Source organism: Lepidothrix coronata, unplaced genomic scaffold (assembly GCF_001604755.1).
Source record: "Lepidothrix coronata isolate B3197 unplaced genomic scaffold, Lepidothrix_coronata-1.0 Scaffold194, whole genome shotgun sequence".
NCBI lineage: Eukaryota > Metazoa > Chordata > Aves > Passeriformes > Pipridae > Lepidothrix > Lepidothrix coronata.
This window is the reverse complement of record NW_016690374.1, coordinates 493,256-502,726: the sequence shown is the minus strand read 5'-3', so window position 1 is coordinate 502,726 and position 9,471 is coordinate 493,256.

The following is a 9,471-nucleotide window of genomic DNA, read 5'->3' as shown; positions in this document are numbered from 1 at the left end:
CAACACTGTTGATTTTCAGTGGCCAGTTGGTGCCTCTCATCTAACTCCTGCTGAGTAGAATGGAATGGTCTCTGCTTAGCCAGCATCTTCCATCAGACACTGCAGTCAGGACTACACCTAGGGACAGCCCATCTCATCAAACCCTCCCCGAGGTCACAGCTGATCCTAGCTAACCATGGGTTAACATGCCAACATGCTCCTCCTGCCCCAGTGCCCAGCCAGCCCTCTCTTCTCTTCTTCACCAGCATGGCCAAGCAGATGTCACCTGAGTGGGCAGAGGTTGGGCAATGCAGGACAGTCACACCTTCTGCTTTTCCTGCTTTGGCATGATGACGATATACTCTGGGGCAGCAGGAAGATCTGTGGAGCACCTGTGGCTCTGGAGGGATGCAATCTCCAGTTTTTCCTGCTGCTTTGTGTGCACATCTGTGTGGTAATCTACAGCACAGGGGTTACAGCACTGACTCAGGTTGTGGGAAGCCTTCTTGTCTCATGACACTTAAAGGTCCCCGCTGAAACTGTGCTAGACATGTTTATGTTACAGGAGAACCTCCTTCTTCATCATCCAGCAAACCAGTTTTCCTCCTAAAGAAGGTCTCTTCCCATTTATCCCAACACTCTGCCTAGCAATGAATGAGCTCCTGCTTACTTCATCCTGCCGGTCATCCCCTTTTTGGTATACACTGACTAACATCTCTGCATTTCTGGCATTCAGCAGTTTGGATGGTTGGAGGTTGGAGGGCCTGGCTATGATCTCCTGTGGTTGCAAACCTCCGGTGTCCTGGGTGTCCTCTCACCACAGAGTCTTCCTGCCTTGTTGTGCAGAGCCAAGGGAGGTCACCCTTTGGAAGTTGCCTTGTGCTCTTCCTTCCCTCACCCCATTCAGCAAAATTGTTTTATTTACACCAGGTTCAGGATCTCCCATGGCTCCAGGGGAGGAAAGATTTGCATCTTAGCCATGAAACAAGATTTGCTTTGGTTGTAGATGATTCTCTACCTAGTAAAAACAGCCAGGAAATTTGTTTTGGACTATGGAGTTCGACTTCTGTGTACAAGATTTTCAGCCACTCATCTTGGCCAGATGGTTGAGATCTCTGTTATTTGAGACATAGGTGAGAGGGGAGACCATCAACTGAATGGAGCCACCAGAGCATCCCTGACATATGACATGAGACAAAATCCATATGAAAGCCAAGTGAAAGGCAGACACAAAGACATGTTAGAATGTGCTCTGATTATCTATATGGTCTTCTGCCAGGAGGATAGAAAGACTAGAACAAAGGGAAGGGCAGGTATGAAATGGGATTGGCAAACATCACCTTCTTAAGCAAAATGGACACTTAGTACTGTGTAGAAGAAGTGACTCAGATTTTGATGCTGTCTGTGTAGATTACATGGCATATTTGCGGGAGGAGTACTCATAGAATGAAGATGTTATTAGAGCACAATAATGATTTGTATTTTGTGCCAAGCCAAAAGCCACGTTACAGAAAGGTCTTAAATGCAATTTTAACAAAATTATTCAAATGCAGAAATGAGAGCAGGAGAGTTGATCAGTGTGTAAAGGATGACACATCGAACTCAGAATTCTTTCTTTTTTATGTGAGTTGCCTTAAATTTAACAAAGCAAATCCCATAACAATAGTTGTTTTCAACTAGGGCAGGTGAAGGCTTCAGCTCTTGAGAAACCAGCAGTTTCCTGCACAGAAAGAATATGTAAATAGTCCCCACCAGGAATTTTGGAGGGCAGAAGCTGTTGACACTTACCCACATCCTTGTTCTGGTGTTTCTTCTGTCTCCCAGCTAAAGATGGGGCCACTGAAAGCAAGCTCTTTTCTGGACCACAGGGGTGATGCATTACCCTGAGGTGCTCAGGATACAAGAGGGAAGTCAGGGTGTCTAGGAAGCCTTTTAAGTCTTCACAACCATAAACGTTTCTGTTTAACTTCCAGAGTCCCTCTTCCCTCAGGGAAAACTGCTGCATATTTCTCTTTTACCACTGAATGTTAAAGCAGGCATGTTATTACTGGCACTCCCTTCCCGTGAGTGCATTTTTCTTGGTTTAAGAGACTCTGAATTTTTAAAAGGGAAACCTGAGACTTTTTTTGTTAAAGCCTCCTGTATTTTATGTGAGCAGAAGAGTTCTCTCTGAGTACATTTGCCATCATCAGGGCCTTGAGCATGAAGGACTCCTTCTTTACCTGGTACTTCATATGCAACTCTGCCCTTTCTTCAGCCATGAAATAACCACACCAATACGAAAATAACTCATTGCCTACCTGTAAAACAAAATTAATAGTAAATTAGCAAAACCAGAGAACAAAGCAAAGGTAAATAACTGCTTTTTCATTGTCTTTATGAGAGATGAGTCCTGCACATAAAATCCACATCCCAAGTGTAAGTAGGAAAGAGAGCTGCAAGGCACAGATGTCCAGAGGGATTTGTTTTGCCCAGGTGCCATCATGGCCTCCCAGGGCCATCCTTACCCACCTACCCAAGACCCGCCTGCTGCAACCACTTGAGGGTCTCACCTCTAGGAGAGACCCTGCCTTCTCCTGGGACACAGAGCCGTGGCTCACACATGCAATTACTGGGTCAGTGAAAGGACTGAAATTTGCATCTCCAAAGCCTGTGCCATGGACCATGCCACACGCTGAGCAGGAGTAGAAAATATTTTCTCATATGGATGGTTTGCTACCTGAAGTCTTGCTCTGCCAAAGTGCCAAGACCTACTCTACCACTTCTGCTCTTCCCTCAAGGAGCCTATTCTATTTTCCTTTTCTTCTTTTTTTTTTAATAAATATTTGTCCTGAAAACAGCCTTACTGAAGTGGATACAATCAAAATAAAACCCAAACTCTGAAACATGAGTATTTTCTCCCTCAGTGATGGCCCTCTCTGTGCCAAGCACTGGGTCTCTGAGTCCATCTCATCAGTGTAGAGTAGAGCTCACAGAGGGAATCAGACCAGCTTGTGTTTTACATGCTTCTATGGCTTTTGTTGTGACATATGTCACCTCCCACCCATAGACCCCCATGGGAATGCGTGGGTCTTCCGAACATTTTTGGGAAATCATACGTCCACTTGGCTTCCTCGCTCAGTTTCCCAGCTTAACCCCAGAGAACAGGTGTTCCCTGGGACTTTTCCTTGGGGGCATAAGGCAGGAGTTTTAAGAAAGAAAATTTTACATGAGCTACTTAAGTATGACCTTGATTTGACCTCTCCCTCCTTTGCAAAGTCAGGGTGAGGCTTTCACCTTGGCATTGGCTGGCTGGGGACTGGTGGTGCCAATGAGCATGTACCTACAGGCTTTCAGACTGCTTTGAAGCGCTCACAGTTCTCATCCACAGCTCTTGTCCTGCAAATCTCTCAGGGTAAAACCCTAGTAACAGAGAACCCTGATCCCTGTGGTCCTGCTGGAAAGTATACAGTAATAGAAAGAATAACAACACATATCAGATGTACACATGCTGAGGAGGGTGCAAAGGAACTTAATGAAAAAACAAATCCTAACAAGCATGGGATACTAATTTTAAGTAGTAATTCACATATTGCTTAAGGGCAAAACTCATGCTGCCTGAGATACTTTCCCAAGTTTGCAATGCATGGCATTTGCAGCGCAGTAAGTAGGCACATTTTAACACTTTCCATGTCCACAAAGATGTCTCTATAACTCATGCCTCATCAGATATTCATAAGGCAACAGCATGATTTTGGGAATACATTTTAGTGTTGTTCAGATCCCTGATGAGATCTATTCCTGCTCTCCCTCCTTGAAGGGTCCAGACTGCCATTACAACCACATTGAGCAAGAAGGAGGAGAAGATGTCCATTAACCCCTTCATTAAGTGCTGAGGTGGCAGTCACAAGTCAGGGTGCATCCAGAAGAGCCAGATGAACAACTTCTGCAGAGAGCAGAAATCCCACTTGAATCCCACGGGGCTGTGGACAATACCAGCAGTAACAACACTGAATTTTGATGCAGCTTTCTGTTTCTGGAACTCAGAGAAGACCATGGTGATTAACCAGCTGAATCTGCCATCAGTAAGAAGAAATTTCCATTTTGGAGCATGGAGGAGGCATCTTGAGTGCCCTAACACGAAGCAGTCCACAGCATGGGATACAAGCTTAGGGTCGCCTTCTCCACAAGACCATTCAGATTTTGTCACAATTTCTTATTTTTATTCCCCAGTTACAATAAAAATGTAATTATAAATTCTACTGCTGTCTGTCCTGCCCAGAGCTGCGTGCTGCAGGAGACTGCAGTGGGGTTTATCTTGACTCCTGACTCCCCTACCAGGTAAAACACCACTCACATGCAGACATAGCGATAGATGGTGATGTCTACTAAGCTGTTGTTTTTAGCGGCGTCTCTATAGCCTACCACCAGGACATCAGGTGGACAAATGACATTGTCAGGCATTCTCAAAAAGATTGGCAAAAGAACACAAGATCACTGAGCTGCTCTGCCCAAAGTCATGGCTGCAGGAGTAACCAAGGTCTTGTTTTCTCTTACTAGGAATAAAAGGTCCTGAGGAAGGGGTGTTCCTCAGCCTAATGTGCTGCTTTGGCAGGTGAACAGGACTTGGGTTGGTCACCTGCACACAGGTGCTGCAACACCTCCACTCAGCAATCTGTATCCAAATCTCAGCCATCCCCAGTGGACCATAGCCAAGACAGCATCCCATAAGAGGAAACTCTGGGAAAGCATTAGTGGATGTTTACAGAATAACAGTAAAAATGTAGAAACATTATCCAGAACTGGACTTCCAACATGCCCAGCTCATCACAATCCAAGTTCTCTTGAGGTCCTCACCAACGACCACTCTCAGCATTAGCAAGAGCTAAATGCGCGTGGGAGGAAAGAAACCTATATCTTAAAAATCAAATTACTGTGTAAACTAGAAGGCAAAGAATATATGGCATGAGATAAATTTTCCTGTATAGAACTGCCAATGTGCAAAAGTGAAACCAATTAATTTTCTAACAAACATCAATGTGTATTTCAAATAACATTGAAATTTTTAGTTCTTTTCTCCTCTCTTCTTTCTTTCTTCCCTCCCCACTTCCCCATCTAAATTTCATTTTGGTAAATATTTCTCCCTGTTGCTCATATAACCGTGTCTGATTGCAGGGGATTGAAGCGTAACCGATGATGAAAGGCAACCTGAGGGATACAGGGGTGCGTGTGCCACAGGGGTGCGGACATAAATCCCTGAAATATGCCAGGAGTATGACCAGAGTGGTTCTACCTGTAGGTTAAGTCAAGATAAGAACTTGCTTGATTGCACATACAGGGGATTAGACAAAACCAAGTGCTTCATGGTTGTTAAACATCCACCAGGACTGTTGGCTTGAGATGGGGCAGAGCCTGCAAGTTAGAGGACTGGGAGGGTCTGAGTTCCCCATGTCTTTTGGCATAAAAATTGATGGCAACCCTCTATCCTGATGGTGTGCTTCCAGCTGAGAGAGTGGGAGGAGAGAGTTAACTCTACCAGCCAGAACCAGGGCCTTTGCTGCATGTGGGCTTTTCATCTCAGGGCTGGCACTGTTGCACCTAGCTCATGCACCTCTGCCTTTTCATGGCAGGCTTCAATGTCACCCAAGGCACAAGGACCCTGATGGGCACTGGGCTGGTGGGTGGTGGTGGGCAGTGAGGCCCCCCATCAGCAACCAGCTCTTTGGTGGGGTTTACATAAAGGCAGTGGAACACCCTCTGTTCAGGGCACAGGCAATGAGGCATGTGATGAGTGGATGACTAATGGCCCCACTAGACTGGCCTAGTTAACTCAGGACAGCTTCGCTACGTGCTGCTCCAGTAGGTCCCTGCAGTGCTGGTGAACAGGAGAGAGGGACCGCTTCTTGCTGGAGTGGAGGGCAGGGGCCTCCCCTTACTCAGGGATGCTGAGCACAGATTTCACCTCCCTTTCATGCGAGAGGAGGGCTTAGGTTTTGTACAGGAAAGAAATTATGGGAAAATACTCATAGAATCATAGAATATGCTGAGTTGCAAGACACCCATCAGGATCATTGAGTCTAACTCCTGGCCCTGCACGGGACAACCCAAGAACCTCACCAAGTGCCTGAGAATATTGTCCAAACACTTCTTGAACTCAGATGGGCTTGGTGCCATGACCACTCTCCTGGGGAGCCTGTTCCAGTGCTCAGCCACCCTCTGGGTGAAAAACCTCTTCCTTATGTCCAACTTAAACCTCCTCCAAATCAGCATCATGCCATTTCCTTGAGTCCTGTCACTGGTCATGAGAGTGAAGAGATCTGTACCTGCTCCTCCACTTCCCCTTGTGAAGATGTTGTAGACTGAGATGAGGTCTTCCCTCAGTATCCTCTTCTCCAGGTTGAACTAAACAAGTGATGTCAGGTACTCCTCATAAGGCTTTCTGTCCAGACTCTTCACCATCCTCGTGACTCTCCTTTGAATGCTGTCTAATAGCTTAATGTCTTTTTTATATTGTGGTGCCCAAAACTGTACACAGGACTCGAGGTGAGACCACACCAGTGCAGAGTAGAGCAGGACAGTCACCTCCTTTGAGGCACTGCAGCATGCGAACTGGTACTTCTTGCATAGCACCTTCATACAGAACTATATAAAAATTATTTACAAATGCCAAGCAAAGCCAAAGGCACAGCCATGCGATGCTGGTCATGGTATTGCAGGATTTTACAAGTGTTGGTTGAAGATAGAATCCCTCTTTGAAAAGCTAAGGCTGCTTGGGTTGCCTGGAGTGTGCAAAGAGCTCTGCAAACAACACAGACAAGCAGAAACGCATTTTTAGTTCTGCAGATTGTGGATAGAAGAAACAAAAAGTAGTCTTAAAGTAGCCAAATGCTCTAATACAAAGAACTAATTAAAAAACTCTCACAAACTAATAACAACAAATAAAAAGTGTTCTTGACAATGAAAGCCAGGCCTCTGGCTGTCTGATGCCCTGGAGCTGGAGTGGTACCAGGTGTGTGCACCCACTTTCCAATCACATGGCTCCTCCAGTGCAGCCCAGACAAGGTCTGTCCTGCCCCACCACAGCTGGAGTGTGGATAGGCAATGATGGAGAGCATCTCCCAGTATATAGCTTCTGAGTTTGAGAGGCTCAGGTGTTAGAGGGGACTCCCGGTGGAAAGCTATGGCCAGAAACATATTATTTTTAACACTTAAAAGCTATCCAGTGTTTAATTCCTCAGTTCACCTCTCCCTTTAGGTCTGTACCTCTGATGTTACTGCAGCTATTTTTAAAGTGTTTAAACTTTTCTTGCTATTAATCAGTTCAGGAACCTGCATTTCTGCAGGTTTGTAAATGCCCATGTTGCGGACCTGTACTGTCTTACTCTCCATCAAGTATTAAAATGTTATGAGATCATTTTATTTTCTTCAGACTTTTTGACCCATTTTTAATGCTGAAATTCTTTATGGCTAGACTGTTGATTGGGCCATGCAGCAGGAGTCTGCTGCCAGCAGTGACACAGAGGAGTGCAGGACTCATCTGCCAGAGAAATGGGAAGGGAGTGCTGCTCTAAACATGGGGCCATGTTTGTGCCACAGAAGTGGGTATGCGCAGTGAGAGAAGATTTTTTTCCCTGCAAGAGTGAGGCCTTGACCATAGCTTGCAGTCAGCAGGGAACGTGCAGCTCCTGGCTCAGGGAGGGAGCAGGAGTGGAGGATGACTCACAGCCCAACCCTGTCCTCCCTCCCTGGCAGCCACAAGTGCCCGGCAGCAGATTTCAGGGAGGAAGAGAAGGACACAGCACGCACCATCCACTCCATATCCTCTGCTGATTTGCTTTCTGCTCATCTAGACAGGGCTGAAAATAACAGCGTGCAAGAGGAAGTGCAATAGCTGCAGGCTGGGTGGGAGGTCTGAGCTTGCCAGAGTTTGAATGGGATCACCACTGACCCTCATGCAGGTTGCCCTGGCATGGCAGCAAATCAGTCTGAGAACTGGGAGAAGGTAAGCATTACCTTCACTCCTCTTGACACAGAAGTGAGCATCAATTTGGTGTGGTTTGATGTACGCTATGATCTTTGAGTGAATTAACTGGAGTACTGGGTCCTGGTCTGGGCATGGCACTTGCAGACCTGGATAAAGTGAGAAGCATTCAAGGAGCACAAGAATTAGGAGAAATATACACCAAGGGATTCAAAAGGAAAAACTTAGGAACTTGGCTCATTTAGTCCAGGAAAAGAATATTAGGAACAGAGATGGAAACAATCCTCTAACACATAAAAGCTTCTTGATCATTTTACATTATTTCTGTAGACAAAGACATAAAGAAATCAGTTTTCCTTCTGCAACAAAGTGTGCTTTGACAGCCTACTAGGGAACATTTCCAAAATGTACAAGGCATGGATTGTAGGGAGAGGTTGGAGAATCCCTTTCCAGAAAGATTTTTCAGGAGTCCTTGGACAATCCTCCCTGTAATGTTTCCCAGTGGTGTGGTAGGGGTCTGGCAGGGCTCCCTGGCAAGGGGGGGGTCTCAGTGCAGAGGGGGAACCCAGCAATCCCGACAGGTCTCTTCCTGGTTTACATTCCATAATGTAATGCCAAGTGTGGCATTAAGTATTCTTGGCAAGAGTTGTGACTTGGCTTGAACAAGCATTTGATAAGATCCAGAAAGCTAAACACAGCTTACTGCTCTATAAGAAAGTGTTGAACACCAAATATACTCCGCTTTATATGATCTAAACCATGTCAATTCTCTACATGCAATTCATAACATATCTGGAGCCAACTATTTCCATCTACTTACAGACAGTGTTAAGTGAGATACTGTTTTAATTTTGCTGAGCCAGACAGAGATAATACCCCCAGGAAACAGTTTAAGTCTGTAAAAAATAAAAAGGACAGCATAGGTTGCTAAGTGATAATGATTTGCAAAACATAAATACTTACACAAAGGAAGTGATTAATTCAGGACATTCTTTACATATCACCTCTATAATCTTTTCAGCTGCAGACCATTATGTACCTTTATCTCACAGCATACTCACTTTGTCTTACAACCAATCCTTTTAATCTGCCCATTTTGTTCAAATTTACGTCTCTAATTTACCCAGCCTTCTGCCTGCTGCAGCCATCCTCACTCTGTGGAATGACACCTGTGGACCCCTTGCACTCAGGATTGGACACATTTGCATTTTGACATCAAAGAGAGGTTCAAAGAATGGTTCCATGTACCAATGTCTGTTCAACATGAGTGGCTGAGCCCCATCTCCTTTTGTTATCACCATGGAGGAATTAGCAATGTGGAGTCCAGCTCCTATGAACATGGCATCCATCTGTTCTTTCTTAATTCCTGCTGGGCATGGCAAGATTTTGCCCTTTGTATTAGATGAAGACACCGGAGATGAGAGGCTGTAAATCTTAGATGGAAAAACTAATGTTTGCAGGACAATGGAGAGTGTTGTCAGTAATTTAAACCTGTCAGCTGTTTATACTGTCTTACATGCAGTGACCAAGGA